At 36.6% G+C, this 17,311-nt stretch overlaps 1 protein-coding gene across 1 annotated transcript in view; it reads left to right on the top strand.

The window, feature by feature from the left end:
• Positions 1-17,311, top strand: part of LOC125241502 (dipeptidase 1-like) — a 449,138-nt gene that overhangs the window by 16,629 nt on the left and 415,198 nt on the right.

Genomic DNA, 17,311 nt, shown 5'->3' with positions numbered 1-17,311 from the left:
AAATGTTCTTTGTTCGTCCGTATTTGCTAAAAATATTTGCTTCGTTTTTTAATATAATTTAATAACATTCTGAAGTGTTTGTGAGGCTTATATATATTTTTCAGTACAGATGGTGTTTTTTTTACGCACTAGTGCGAGAAGTGGTTCATTATATGCCAGGTCAAAATTTCTTAGGCTCATCTGTACTGAAAAACGTCGTACGATACACGTGCGAAAAGGAAATTCGTAACTCGTGTCGATTTAAAACACTCCCTTCGGTCGTGTTTTAATTTATCGCCACTCGTTTCGAACTTCCTTTTTTACGCACTTGTATCGTAATGTACTATTTGCAAAGTTATTTTCTCATTAATACTGTTCACATATATGAAGCGAGGGCATATTAAATGAAACGAAGGCTTCTAATATTTAATTGTGAGCGTAGGGAGGCTTTTTGGCTCACGCTGCTTTTCACTTCACTAATGAGGAAATTGTGATGTTCCAAATAAAATAATTATTAAACCTGAAAAATATATAAGAATAAACAAACTACTATAGGCACACCTCGGACACTGGCGATCAAATATATGAAAGAGGCGCGTTCTTAGCACACATTAAGCTCGTGTAGGTGAACGCGTACTATGCTTGTATGAGTGAGATATGACAGTTTGACTGTTCGCGTTTTTAGCAGGCAGTAACTGTGAGATAGCCGAGAGGGGTGGGCGGCACTTGTCTTTCAGCGGGGAGCGGGAGTGGCCATACTGTACGATAGTACTCTTTATTATACTGTGCTATAGGTATGCATTAATACTGACAATTTCCTCACTAAAATTTGAATTTTATTTTAGAATCCCTCTTTACTCTCAGGGTTGAATTAAAGAATCCTTTGCTTAGTTCGGGATCCCTTGAGACCTTTATAAGTTTATACCTCTCTAATTTCCTGATTTTAATGTAGTTACAAACAATCACGCCTATATCCTATACTCGTAAAGGGGTAAGCAGAGCACATGGAACTACTCTAGTTTCAGTGCCACTCTTGTCAATTAAGGATTGAAAGAAAATTAAATTGTCACATTGCAGTGACAGGTTGCCCCGGCGACTTCTACGACACCCACGGGAAGAAAGGGGGTGGTGAAATTTAAACCCGTCACCTCATATGCTTAATGTAGCGCGTAGTGACCCTGCCTGCTAAGTCGCGGTCCCGGGTTCGAGCTCCGGTAAGGACATTTATTAGTGTGATGAGCACAGATATTTGTTCCTGAGTCGTGGATGTTTTCTATGTATTTGTATATTATATATATCGTTGTCTGAGCAGCCACAACAGAAGCCTTGAGCTTACCGTGGGCACAGTATAATAAATACCATCGTACAGTATGGCCACTCCCGCTCCCCGCTGAAAGTGCCGCCACCTCCTCTCGGTTACCTCACAGTTACTGCCTGTCAAAAATGCCTCGACCTGTCAAATTGACAGGTATAGTCAATCTAGGAACGCGTCTCTTTGTAAGAATCAGTTAATCTGTGTAAGAATGTCCTATGCTATATATTTATTCATTTAATTACTAGCTTTTGAGCGCAGCTTCGATTGCGTTAGAAAGAGACAAAAAGCAGCCTATGTCACTCTCCATCCCTTCAACTATCTCCTCTTTAAAAAATACGTCAATTCGTCGCTCCGTTTGGCCGTGAAAGACGGACAAACAAACAGACACACACACTTTCCCATTTATAATATTAAGCATGGATATTTATTGCTATGGGGCGGATAAACACATTACCAGTGAAACTGATACAGCCATATGTTTAAAATCAAACACGGTTATCCCGATAACAAGTATCGGATGACATTGACTCTACATGTTTGATAATAGACTCGGATATCCCATAGCCAAAACAACATTGTTGAACAGTGATTCGTCTCATAACAACGCTCTGTGTAGTACATAGACTGTTGCGTTCAGTTGTTGAAGCTCGATCGGTGTGTGAAGCCATTTTGTGAACATTTTTTTAAGTTGGTACCTGTTGGCGAAATAGACTGAAGAACGTTGAAGGTAATTTTTTTATTACTATAGGCGAGACAAAAAACTAATTAGGTAGTCCGTCAGTTAGATTATCAAAAATTTTAGACACGTATTTTTTCTTTTTTCTCGTAAACGAAAAATGACGACGGTACAGTGCGTTGAAATTTCGCGTGACGTCACGACAAGGTACAATAAAAACTTTTTACTCCGGAAAGTGAGTGGGGCCGTAACAAAAGCAAAAAATTAAACTGTAGGCTATTCTCCTTATACTGATCAACATTTGTTCAGCGACTTTTAAAAATAACTTGTATTTTGAATTTTATCACCCTTGAAAGTTTTTTTAAGAGGTAATGTATTGCTCTATATCAATGACAACAATAATGTGCTAATATTTATTTTTTGAAAAATTAAAAAAAAGACTTCATAATTTTTAAAAGTCACTGAACAAATGTTGGTCAGTTTAAAACAGTTTGATTTTTTGCTTTTGTTACAGGCCCCACCCTGTATATCTTTGTGTTTTTTCATTTAGAAAAAGCGAAAAACATGTGTTCAGTATTTTTGAACGATCTAACTGACGGACTAAACAGAATGATATTTGTTTATGTAGTCGTCATCCCTATGGGCTTACTCTTGGCCACAGACTAGCCAAAGGCAGACGTGGCCTACAAGTCAGGTAGCACAGAAGATGCCTGTTCACCCTTGATTTGAATATTTATTTTGTTTAAATTTACGATCACAGGCCTTTTAACGTCTATTTGAAAAGATAATTTATAACACCCCGTCGTTTTTGCGTCGAGGGTTAGAAATTGTTCGTCTGAAGGGTACTTAGGTTACCCGACATTATTTTTTTTAACATTCACGGCGCGATATTTTTCAGTTTTGATTTATTCTACCGGATTAAATAAATTAAGGTACCAAAGCAAATGTTTATTCGATTCCATTATTATGAAAAACTATTAAGAGAAATAGAACGTTTTATCTTAATATGCGTAAACTAGTACGTTGCGTTGCTGACTATAAAATACCTACCAGTGAACATAAAACAATACACTTAATTTTACAAAATGCCCATATTGACTCGTTAAGTACTACGGGGTGCATGCACGAAAAATTTGACGTCATTGTTCCCGATCCGCAAGCGATTGTCACGTTCCTGTAATGTTTGACGTTGTCACACAAACTACCGTCCGTAAACCGACTTTACAGACAACTATTTTTTATTCTATATAGGTAGGTTTAAGCACTAACCCTAACAGTTTTTTATTCTTAAACATTTAATATTTATTTATTAAACAAAAATGAATGAAAGGGCGAATCCCGGTTTTATTATTATTCATAGATGTTTTCATCAATATCGTTGTCGTAACCATAGCAGGACTCAGTCAATCTGTGTAATAATGTCCCAGTTGCTTTTTTATTATTATTCTTCATTACACCTCAGGTTCTGTATTACACTCGTTCTGGGGTGAGTCAGGGGAGTACACTCGGACCTACTTTGTTCCTGGTGATGATAAATGATTTGCCGGAGGTCGTTAGCGCTGCTAGGTGCCTGTTATTTGCGGACGACCTCAAGCTGTTTTTGCAAGTAAGAACTATTACGGACTGTGCCACTTTGCAAAGAGATGTCAACGCTGTTAGTGAATGGTGCAAAACCAATAACTTGAATTTGAACATTTCAAAGTGCAAAGTGGTAACCTTTACTAGATCTCGTTCTCCCATTCATTGTGAGTATTACCTCGGGGATGCCATACTTGAAAGGGCACACCAGATTAGGGATTTGGGACTTATCATGGACGAGGAGCTAGACTTTCGGGATCATGTTACTGCTGTATGCAAAACCGCAACCAAAACCTTAGGTTTTATAATGAGGGTTTCAGCGGAATTTAAAAATACCACAGTTGCCATGATGCTTTACAATGCATATGTTCGGAGCAAACTGGAGTTCGGTGCTATTATTTGGGACCCCAGTGAAGAAAAATATAGGACGATGATTGAGAGGGTGCAAAGGCGATTCGCACGACACATATTCAAGCGAAAGTACGGGTACTACCCCTATATGTATCCCTCTCTCTTTGTTCTGGGCATGACGGGACTCCATACTCTCAATTTGAGGCGCAAACTACTACTACTGATCCATTATCATGGAATTATCAATGGGACAGTTAATAATTCGTGTGTGCTGGAGAGGTTGGGTTTATTTGTGCCAAATGCGCGCCCCTGTCCCGCCGGGCTGAGCGCCCTGCCGGCGAGACGTCAACAGCGGCTCTTCGCGTCCAGCGTAATGCGCACGCGCCGAGCTGCGAACGCACCCACCGCGAGGACCCTGTCCATGCTCAATGTCATGTCCATGGACGCCACACATATAGACGTGTTTGCAGACAGTGTTGGTGGTTTTGGTCATAAACTTTTAATTTATTTAAATAATATTTGTGTATAGTTTATTTGTTAAATGGAATTTGAATTGTATAAGTTTAGTAATTTCTGACATTTGTTTTTTATTTTTTATAACGACTGTAATATCTATTTCCTGCATGCGTATTTTTAATAGTAATTTTAGTATATAAGCGACTTGGTTTTGTCATGAACTGTAATGCTTATGTACTTTTTACACAAATAAACAAACAAACAAAATCAATCTAGCGTTTTCCCGGCCTAGGGCCAGGGTCCGCTTTCCTGCTCAGTCTTCTTCACTTTGCCCGGTCGGATAATCGTTTATCCCTTTCCGACGTATTGGCGTGGTCGAAAAGGACAAACGATTTTTATCGGCTTGTCAACTTTAGTAAACGTTCATGAACAAGACCAGAGCGCAGACCAGAGCCTGGCCAGAAATATATGACTACTAGCTTTTGCCCGCGGCTTCGCGTTAGAAAGAGACAAAAAGTAGCCTATGTCACTCTCCATCCCTTCAACTATCTCCTCTTAAAAAATCACGTCAATTCGTCGCTCCGTTTTGCCGTGAAAGACGGACAAACAAACAGACACACACACTTTCCCATTTATAATATATTGTCAGGAGGGCGCTGTTATTCTGATGTATGGGTTGACAGTTCAGTATAGTATGAAGAAAATAGTTCTAATAAAATTCCGCAAGATGGCGGGCATTAAATAAATCTCAAATAAGGGTTTATCCTTGATTCCTGTTCAGCCCTCCGTAAAAAAGGCGGATTATACGTGTGTAAAACAGGGTTAAAAGAAACAAGACACGCCTGGATTAATTAAATCAGAAAGAGGATTGGGGGAGTAAATTTATGGGACTCTTTTGTCCCAAAAATACGGGCTTTCCCAGTTTTTCCTGAAGTTTTAAGGGGACATAGGATATTTATTTCGTTTTTACTAGCGTGGTATTTAAAAATCGAAGGAATGACATATCGTCACTACTTTTAAAAAATCTCGTATATACGCAGTAAGTCTATATGCATTCCATACATACTTACTATAATTTTCTTTTCATTGACAGACGAAGATACAAGTTTTTTTAAAAGTAGTGACGATATATTAAAGAAAAAATTGCGGACGCCACCAGTGGCCCGGATTGCTAAAGACGCCGGTTCGAATCCGGCCTTCGCCACTGGTGTTGTCCGTAATTTTTTCTTTAATATATGGCATCTTATTTCGATGTTTAATTTATATATAGTAGTGTGACTACTTAAAAACACAAATCAAAATATTTGTAAAAAATAATCTGATTTGTTCCCATAGTAGCGTGGTATTTACTACTTATTTAATTAGGTAAAGTTATATTTTCTACAGGAGTTATATTTTCTATATTTACTACTTCTATTTTCCACTATAAATGAAAATAATATACTTACCTAAATATTCGCTACTTATTTTATTGCAATAGTATAGTTACTATACTATGTTACGCAATAAAACATACATAAACTATGTTACTTTGTGTTCCTGAGTTCAGGTACTTATACATTTTGACTTATTTTAAAACCATATACCATTCTGATGCCCTGTAAGGCCTCATTGTTCCACCTAAATATGGAATTATAATGAAATTTAAAAATAAAACCGATCAAAATCAGCAATATCACCAAAATAGTACATTATATGCCAGGTCGAAACTTCGGAGGCTTATCTGTACTTTAAAACGTCGTACGATACACGTGCGAAAAGGAAATTCATAACGCTTGTCGATTAAAAACACTCAATTCGGTCGTGTTTTTATTTATACTCGATACTTGTATCGTACGATTTCCTTTTCGCACTAGTGCGTACAAAAACGCCATCTGTACTGAAATAGTACATTACGATACAAGTCGTACGACGTGGCGATAAATTAAAACACGACCGAAGGGAGTGTTTTTAATCGACACGAGTTACGAATTTCCTTTTCGCACGTGTATCGTACGACGTTTTTCAGTACAGATGAGCCTCCGAAGTTTCGACCTGGCATATAATGAACCACTTCTCGCACTAGTGCGTAAAAAAACACCATCTGTACTGAAAACAATATTTATTATACCTATATACATTGAGTTTGTTTCAAATTTCTCCCTGTAAGTTTAAAATTGTTTCTTGTCCGGAAGGTCGTTAGGTTCAGGCTAATCTGTAAAGCCCCTTGGGCCGATTGGATCGTGCGACCATTTCGGCGATTTGATTGTCCCAAACACAGGTCGCATAGCCGCAGCTTAATCCGTTTAGAATACAGAATATGTGGCGTTCTATTCTACGCAAAGGTTTCACATTGTCGTCCCTCGTTGTGTGAGCGCTATAACAGGTTATTTGTAAAGTATATAAAATTAAAAAAAAAAAACACAATATAGTGGACCGATTTTCATGAAACATGGCTAAGAACACTCCCGACTAACTCAGCATTCAAAGAAAAAAATAACCAAATCGAAATCGGTTCATCCGTTCGGGAGCTACGATGCCACAGACAGACACACACACAGACAGACAGACAGACAGACACGTTAAAGTTTTTGCGTCGGGGTTAAAAATTAACAAAAACACTTTTATTTTTATTTACATTTAATTATTTAATTATTTATTATTTAGAAAGGGAGGCCTCTGCCAAGCAGTGGAACATAGTAGGCTCTGAAATCTCTGAATAATAATAATTTACAGAACCTACTGTGTCCCAATGTCGGGCAAAGACTTAAAAATAATCCAGGTTAACCCGCCATCGCAAATGTGGTCTGCCGGATAACCTAACTTTCATTCCACTAAATAGTTTATAATTTTATTAATCGATAGAATCACGCGCTATTTTGTCGGATTCTATCATAGTCAAAATCTAGAAAAGTACTTCACTAATCCGCAAACAGACTTCAATGATAATTAAGTGTGTGTTCTCGGATTAGTAAATTAATTTTGGTATAGAATACAAACGGTCAACCAAATCTTGGTACTAAAAATACGGCAAATTTGAAAAATGTAGGGCTCACCAGCCAATTTTCTTCATAGAACGCGTGCCTTCCTAAACCTTGACGTTGTCGTCATCGTCCACAAGCCACAAAACTAAAAAAAAATGATTGAAATTGTAGGGCCGAAGGCGGGCGGGGCATTTTTAGGGTTCCGTAGTCAACTAGGAACCCTTATAGTTTCGCCATGTCTGCCCGTCCGTCCGTCCGTCCGCAGATAATCTCAGTGACCACTACACACACTAGAAAGCTGAAATTTGGTACCAATATGTATATCAAGCACGGCGACAAAGTGGTAAAATAAAAAGTGGAAAAAATTGTTTTGTTACGGTACCCCCCCCCTACATGTAAAGTGGGGACTGATTTTTTTTTTCATTCCAACCCCGACGTGTGATATATTAGTATTGTTGGATAGGTATCAGTGGCGGCTGGTGAAAATTTCTGCTAGGCAACACTGAGCGAAAAGAAAGCTACCTTAACATTAGGAACTTTACTATTAATCAATTTTAGGCAAGCCGGTGGGAATCGGCTTATATGGACCAGCCGCTGCTGATAGGTATTAAAAATGAATAGGGGTTTTTCTAAAATCGTTTTTTGATAAATAATATTCATATTTTCAGAAATAATCGCTCCTAAAGAAAAAAAAGTGAATCCCCCCTCTAACTTTTGAACCATAATATATGTTTAAAAAATATGAAAAAAATCACAAAAGTAGAACTTTATAAAAGCCTTTCTAGAAAAATTGTTTTGAACTTGATAGGTTCAGTAGTTTTTGTGAAAAATACGGGAAACTACGGAACCTTACACTGAGCATGGCCCGACGCGCTCTTGGCCGGTTTTTTTGTGTCATGATTTGGTTGACCGTGTACCTATTTATATTTTTTTCTCCTGAGCGAAAATAAATTATTCTACTGTTGAAACATCATAATTATCGTAAAACGAAGGCTTTAATTTGTGTCGCTTAATTAGAGTGAAAAAGCGCCGCGACGAAGAAACATTTTCGTAAGGCGAAGAATATTCAAGTGCATTTCCTCTTTGAAGCAGAGGAAACTATCAAGTCAGAAGTTTTGTACAGTTAGTGTTCCTTATTACTATTTATGCCGTTTCAAATAAAATTTTATACTAAACTAATTTGTGTACCTACACTAAAAAAAAATCTTTTCTTTTATTTTTAACCCCTGACGCAAAAACGATGGGGTGTTATAAGTTTGACGTGTCTGTCTATCTGTCTGTGGCATCGTAACTCCCGAACGGATGAACCGATTTAGATTTAGTTTTTTTTTCTTTGAAAGCTGAGTTAGTCGGGAGTGTTCTTAGCCATTTTTCATGAAAATCGGTATATTGTGTCGCGGTCGGGGGCTTTTTCAAATTTTTACTTTGTGATTAGGTTATATTTTATTATTATAAATGGGCTTACTCTTGGCCACAGACTAGCCAAAGGCAAAGACGTGGCCTACGATGCAGTGAGCTCGCCCAGAAGATGCCTGTTCACTCTTGATTTAGAGGTTGCCGGGTTATATGAGATTTCTTCTTTAGAAAGTCTATCTTTTATGTTATTGTCCGTCGGTAGAAGTGTACGCTACCTCAAAAGGTGTGTAGATAGATAGATAGATAGATAGAATACTCTTTATTGGCACACCTCAGCAAAAGATACAGAAAAAAGATACAGTGGAGACAAAACAAATGATTATAAACAGAGGCAACAGGCGGTCTCATTGCTAAAGAGCGATCTCTACCAGACAACCTTTGGGTAGCAGAAATAAAAAAAACATAATCAAAAAGATGTGTAATGTGTATAGATAAGGAAAGGAATAGAAAAAAATGCAATAAGTACTCCGGCATGACTTCCTTGACGATACGGTAGGGGTCAATTCTCCATACAAACGCTCTCGACTATTTCCTCCCTGGTTTTTGAAGATAGAGCAATGTTTTTTTCAACACAGATTGTTATTATTTTTATCTGTGTCGGACCGTTTTGATTTTTTTGATATTCTGCTTTTTAAAGACTCTAGAGCCAATCAAAAAATTCCAAAAACGGCCTTTTTCATTGTGGCGCAAAAACAGGTGTGATACTCAAGATTGGTAACAATTAACCAAAAAAACTAAACGGTTCGACATAGATTATTTCATTGTTATTCAGATTCTCAAATTTCGTTCCGATTGATTAAGTTTTGAAGGAGGAAAGAGTCGAGAGCGGAACTTCGATTTTAAAGATTTTTTTGAAATATCTTTTTCTTGTTCTTAATGGACAATTTTTTTTTTCGATAAATCTAGTATATTTAACTAAAATTCCCAAGTTGAAAGGGGGGCTCCTTTCCATTTTAGCATTTTCGCTACCGTATCCTCTTAAGAACGGCCGCCTAGTCTACGGTTGAGGCGGGTTTGAGTCCTGCAGGAAGCGTAAGTTTTTCAATTTTTTCCTTTATAAAAAGAAAAAAACTTTACGTATTGTTAGCGGGCGTTTCCGCTTCTTAAATAACCTAACCACAAAATAAAAATTAAAAAAAAAAAACCCCGACCGCGACGTAGTGGACCGATTTTCATGAAACATGGCTGAGAACACTCCCGACTAACTCAGCTTTCAAACAAAAAAAAACTAAATCTAAATGGGTTCATCCGTTCGGGAGCTACGATGCCACAGACAGACAGACAAACAGACAGGTAGACACGTCAAACATTTAACATCCCGTTGTTTTTGCGTCGGGGGTTAAAATTGAAAAGAAAAAAAGGTAAGTAGGTAAGAAGAGTCCCAAAATAGATTTTCGGGGAGCGAGAGTGGCCATACTGTACGATATCATATTATACTGTGACGGAAGAGCGATAGAGAGCTAGCTACGATAACCATATTATAGTAAGCGTTTGTACATTTGGCTACGTTCCCTGGAAACTTTGTACAGCAGCATTTTCAGATATAGACTAGAGGTTTGAAGCTGTCAAACGGAAGCTAAATCTATAAGTAATAATTAAAGATCGCTATCAAGGTGCACTCTTCGTGACAAGTGGTACGGTTGGCAAAAAAAAAAAACAAATACTTACATTTAAATATTCACTTTGTTCTCTCTACGGTACAAAGCCTTTTCTGACCAACTATATATTTTTCTTCTTCTTTAGTAATAATACACGAAATATTTTATATTTGACATGAATATTAGACAGCTCTGGTTTTTTTCCAAAATAACTGCAATGTTCTAGGTATTAGAATAAAGCACTAGGACAAAATAAAAAAAAGATTACGAGTATATCATGTATACTTATTTTCTACTCGTCGACTTTAATCTGACAATTAGGACACCACAAACTAAACTATAAGTGCTGACTTTTCAGTGTTAGATAGTCTTTGAAACTTAGTCAACTATAATATTTCATTACAGTTCACTTTAAGTTAACTGTAATAATTTCAAAAATAAAACTTCATACAAGTTCGATACCTACTTGCGATATCTGGAAAATTTTTCTGAATCTGAAACACATTTTTTTTATCTATCGCTTTTTCGACCAATCAGAGACAGTTATTACAAACAATTGGCCGCCAGGGAATTCGATGTTGATACAACGATGAACGACGCTATTAACATTAATTTTAACTTGAATGATGATATTGTTCGTCCATTGATGATGAAGATGATGTCTCATAGAAAAAGTATTGTAAGTATGAGGTACACTAGTGATATAATTAAGATTTTCACTCTCGTACCGTACCTACTATTAGGCCACTTAGCAAGCTTCGTGAACGCGTACCATACGTCTTTTATGAGAGATATGACAGGTCGACTGGTCGCGTTCTTGACAGGCGGTAACTGTAAAGTAACCGAGAGTGGGTCGGCAACACTTTCAGCGGAGAGCGGGAGTGGCCATACTTTACGATAATATACTCTCTGACCGCGGCTTAGTCGGCAGAGTTACTATTGTCACTATATTTTATTTATTTATTAAGAAGATAACACAGAAGACAAACATGGCATGAATATAAAGACTTAAAATAATAAATATCCTTAGATACAGATGCTTCCATATCCGTGTATATCTCACGAAGAACATATGAAAAAATATCGCTTAACTTTATACTTAAAAACTAACATGCGGTTCACAAGTTACAAGCAAGAGAGACTTCTGCAAATGTGCTTAATTAAAACTAAAATTTAGCTTATAGGGAATAACAAAAAACCTTTGCTAGGTATTTGTATTACTGCGTTTATACATATTTGTGACTACTGTCTTGAACTGGGGGCGGGAATTTGAGAATAAATCAATCTTTGAGTAATAATCAGGGCCCGTAACTTTCATGCCGATGACATAAATTTGACGTCACGCTGCATATAGGATGATTCAAGAGTTTTATTTAATAATTAATCATTATTCATAAATCATTTTAATCATTTTAATCACTCATTTCTAAATGAGTGGCGATAAATTAAAACACGACCGAAGGGAGTGTTTTATTTAAATCGACACGAGTTACGAATTTCCTTTTCGCACGTGTATCGTACGACGTTTTTCTGTACAGATCGCCCTTCGAAGTTTCGACCTTGCATATACATAACCACTTCTCGCACTAGTGCGTATAAAAAGCACCATTTTAATCATGACTTCAAAACTAATCTATTCATATGTGAAATAATTAATACCTACTTGATACTTGAAACGTAAATTAAATTATTTGTTTATTTTTTATACATACATTTTATTAACCAGTTTTGTTACCATATTCAATAAATTATAAATCAAAACAAATTGTTTCCTTTTCGTTTCACGTATCGAGTAGGTATTAATTATTCCACGTATGAATAGCGTACTTTTAAAGTCATTTGTATTTGATTAACTTGATTAATGAATATGATTAATTATTACAATAGAACTCTTGAATTACGCTGTGACGCATTGACGTCACGCTGCATATAGGATGCAGCGTGACGTCAAATTTATGTCATCGGCATGAAAGTTACGGGCCCTGCTCATTATACTCAAAGATTGATTTATTCTCAAAGTCCCGCGCCCAGTTCAACACAGTAGTCACAAATTTGTATAAAAGCAGTAATACAAATACCTACAAAGTTATCGTCTCTCCTATTTAAATTCCTAAAGACAAAACAAAACTTTACTAGTTGGAACCGAAATATTAATTACCACAATACACAAAAAGCACATTAACATCCAGACTGCACCAAATTGTCTTTTAAAAAGTATAAAATAAAGTTCAATTTACTTCGACTCAATAAAACAGGGTTGCCAAAAAATCGATTGGTGGACGGGCAAGGAGCCAGGATTCGGAGTAATTAGTGCAAACCCTGAACAAAGAGAACTGTGCTCTAATATATTAGTTTACTATTAAGGGGCAGTAGGTAATAGTGAGAAGCTTATGCGGAATGACTCGTTAAAATATAGTCACTTACAAGGAAATTACCAATAGCTTAACCACGCATTTTTGAGGGCAAAATAAAGATAAAATGTTATATGACGTCAAGCAAATTTTGCCAAAAAAATTTTTTTTTTAATTTTCTTTTAGTTTTTTTCTGGATGTATTTTCACATAAAAACAACTTAAAACAACCTGATTATAACCTTATCTGCAGTATTTTGAATTTAACTTAAATTTTAACCAGACCAAGGTTTTAGTACTAAGAACCCTGGCAACAACATAAAAATTATGAACCTTCAGGGCCAGAGGCATATTTTCTATCATAGGTAAAACCTGATCAGAAATATATGACTATTGTCAGGACTGTCAGGAGGGCGCTAATATTCTGATGTATGGAGTGACAGTTCAGTTTAGTATGAAGAATATAGTTCTAATGAAATTCCGCAACATGGCGCGTAGTCATATAATTATTTCTGGATAAGCTTTAAGTATGCTCGTCTATAGAAATAGATTAAATTATTTTTTCCATAAAAATCTATCCTGGAAATGAATATCATAAATGTATTTTCTAGAAAACGACTGGTACGATACAGTAACAAAAACCTATAATAACTCTCTTTCATACCTCAAAACTGTCTTCAAATGACACCTAAAAACGACCCTTTCATATCGCGAGACATACATTTATTGTATAACACAATCGCTCGCCATTTTCCATTGCCTTTTATTCTGTAGAAAACCTTTTCAGAAGACGTATGTCGCCGCAGGCGGCCATTTTATAAAAATGGCGTTTCCACCCGCTTCATCACTACAAATTCAATTCATACTCTCATCCTTTTAAGGTTTAAAATTGAATAAACAACAACATTTTTAAAATTTTGGAAGCGGTTGAAATTTCTTCGTTAAGTGCCCGTGGTTAAGGCTATTTATTTTAAGAGAAATTAAATATTAAATTCTTACACAGGCGACCAGACGACCACAGTTTACGATCAAAAACATTTTGCTTCCAGTCTATAAAAAAATATTTAGGTTAAAACATTTTTTATCTCACAAATAAATTATTCTATGTCTTTTGCCATTAGCATTGAGGAGTAGGTGTGAATGCTCTTTTAATTTGCTGAAATACAGGTTTATAATAAGCATATTATGGAAGGGATCGGCTTATTAAAGACTCTATTGATATGATTGGCACGTAATTATGTAGGTATACTACTAAATATCCATCATTAATCCATACTTAATATTATAAATGGGAGAGTGTGTGTGTCTGTTTGTTTTCCGTCTTTCACGGCAAAACGAAGCGACGAATTGACGTGATTTTTTAGGTGAAAATAGTTGAAGAGATGGAGAGTGACATAGGCTACTTTTTGTCTCTTTCTAACGCGAGCGAAGCCGCGGGCAAAAGCTAGTACGATTATAAAAAGACGTGTGACCTATGTCGCAGAGAGATACTATCACACCAATCATGTCCTAGCCCTGCTGGGCAGTTAGAAGCTTAAAAAACAAATTTAATCCATGCTGCATGTTGTTGTTTCATACAAATTATGAAACTTAATCCTCATCAAGAAAATTAACAACAAAAACGCAATGATGTACATTCATGATTGTTTCAATTGGTGCCTTGACCAGGATATCGCACGCAAATCCACGACCCATTCAGGAAATACTAAGATTTCACTATTCATTAATAAACATTATAATCGCTCAGAAACCAAAAACAACTTACGTCTTTCTCATGTGTACAGTCAAGATATTAAATATAGACGCCGACAACGTGCCATAAACATGTATACACGACTTTACTGCTTATAAGATAAGGTTACATTCACTCTATCGCTGCGGATAAGCTATGATACTGCCTGCTCGTGCTCATATTCTATTTCACTCCCTCTCGTTTCAGTCAAGTTAGAGAGGGATAAACTACAAAATACGACCCATGTAATGTTGGAACGTAACACATGTCTTCGATTTACGGGGTATCGAGAAATTGATGGCGTAGCGTCGATTGTCTGTTGGGTTTTACAGAAATTGGCGCGATTTAGATTTTGCGTAAAGTTGGTGTCGTTGAAAGAAATCTTTATTCTCTTTATTCCTCTTTATTTATTTTAACTCTTAGGCTAGGGTAATTTATAATATGATTATAAAAGTAAAATACAAAACCACTTACAAAACAACACAATAGTTATTTGTTTTACAAGGGGGCAAAGTTGTTTTAGCGCACGTATCAAGGCACTGAAGGTTAAACAAACTTTGCCACCGAGTAAAACACAAAATTTTTCACCACACCAACACGAATAAAATACTAACTATAAAACATCAAATTAAATCAAATCCATCAATTTATGCAATATTTATAATTAAAAATCATCATTTGTAGGTAAATTCTACCAGCCAGCTTAAGACATCAAGTTAAAATTTGTATAAAATTACTTTGCACTCTTGTGGATAAAATGAAATTTTGCTATCTGTTTTCGAATAGCAAAGTAAGCCTTTAACAGTTGGTGTGGTGAAAAATATATAAACACATTCTAAAAAATCTAACCTAGGGTGCGGCGGGGCAGGGCCCAAGCTGCCGGTGGTTAGGGCTGCAGAGAGAGGAACCGTCGGACTATCCGCGCCGTGTCCAAGATCACCGCCTTCTGCATCTGGCCCTTGATCCAGCCACCTAGCGAGAGTCTCTTAAGATGTTGGTCGAGACTCTTCGCTATGAGACCGTTCGCTGAAACGACTATCGGAACAATGATCGTTGAATCAACATCCCACATAATCCATAATCCATACTTTGTTGTTATATTATTTGTTATTAATATTATAAATGGAAAAGTTTGTGTGTCTGTTTGTTTGTCCTGTCACGGCAAAACGGAACGACTAATTGACATGATTTTTTAAGTGGAGATAATTGAAGGGATGTAGTGTGACATAGGCTACTTTTTGTCTCCTTTTAACCCCCTACTTCCATGCAATGGGAGGGGGGTGGAAGTCGTTATGAAGCATTCTTCAGTTTCTTATATATAAATACTTACCTATAGCTGAGTGTGACCTCTGACAGCAATGACGGTCAAATAGTTATATGAAAGAGGCACGTTCCTACGCAGACTACGCACACAGTCTAAGCCTGATGTAGGTAAGCGCGTACCATACTTGTATGAGTGAGATATGACTGGTCGCGTTTTAGACAGGGTGTAACTGTGAGGTAACTGAGAGCGCGGGTGGGCGAAACTTTCAGCGGGGAGCGGGAGTGGCCATACTGTCTGATAGTACTCTTTATTATACTGTGTCTGAGTTTTAAACATACATCAGGACAAATTGGAGTGAGTAAAAGACTCGCCATCACACATATGAATATTTCATGAGTGGAGGCAGACTACAAATGAAAAAACGTGACCACTTTTGAGCCTTAAAGCGGCTTATAAGCTTGGTAACCATTCAGTAAATCACTAAACGTATACAGCTTAACTGAATAAAAACACAGAATAATAAAGAGTAAGTACCTACTATTGGACATTCCCGCTCCCCACTGAAAATGCCGCCCACTCGCTCTCGGTTACCTCACAGTTATCGCTATGGATACAGAATATAGACAGGTCAACGGTAGATTGTGAGACATATTCACCACACCAATACGAATTAAATACTAACTATAAAACAGGAAACTTAATCAAATCAGTCAATTTCTTTTGTATTTAAGATTCAAAATCATCTTTGTAGGTAAATTGTACCAGCCAGATTTGTAGACATCAAATTCAATTCAATTCAAATTAAAATTTGTATGAAATCACTTTGCACTGTTATGGATAAAATGTTATTTTGCTATCTGTTTTCGAAGAATCAAGAGAATCTTACCAGCTGGTGTGGTGAAAATAAATGGAGACAGATATAAAACCGCGTTTATCGTAGGTAAGGTACAGCGGGGCAAATCTAGACTGGGGGGCAATTGTAACTAATCCATTTTTTCCATCATTAAACTATGATGTTGAGTTCTACATGTATCCACTGAACACGCCTACCATATATAACCGGTGGACACTCTATTTAATAATACAAACATTGTAAAACATGGAAAAACTGGACCAGTTACATTTGTCCCCCAGTCGAGATTTGTCCCGCTGTACAGTCACGGACTTCAATTGTTGATACACTTCTAGCTCATTTTATACTGGAACGTCATAACCAGAGGGCGGAATTGCTCATGGCAAAAATCAAACGTCAATAGAGTTGGAATGTTAAATTTTATCGACATTTTCAGCTATCGATAAATTCAGTCTCCTTTTACATTTCTGACTTTAAACCTCTTTGATTAGCTATTCGACCATTTGATTTTGACCTCTTTGATTAGATTAAAAGTAAATTGTATGACATATAATTACAATTACCATTTCTGTCACTAGTCCTTTTGAAACTAATTCACGTTTGAAAAAAATGGTTAATCCAAAACGAAAAACAGTCAACAAATGGATAAAGAAATATCCTTGTCGTACTTACGTCGAAAACAACTCAACAATATACTGATAATTTCAGTGTAATCGATAGTCGATAGAATTTAACGTTCCAACTCTATTGACGTTTGATTTTTGCCATGAGCAATTCCGC

This window comes from Leguminivora glycinivorella, chromosome Z (genome assembly GCF_023078275.1).
Source record: "Leguminivora glycinivorella isolate SPB_JAAS2020 chromosome Z, LegGlyc_1.1, whole genome shotgun sequence".
Taxonomy (NCBI): Eukaryota; Metazoa; Arthropoda; class Insecta; order Lepidoptera; family Tortricidae; genus Leguminivora; species Leguminivora glycinivorella.
This window is presented reverse-complemented; position numbering and strand designations above follow the sequence as displayed.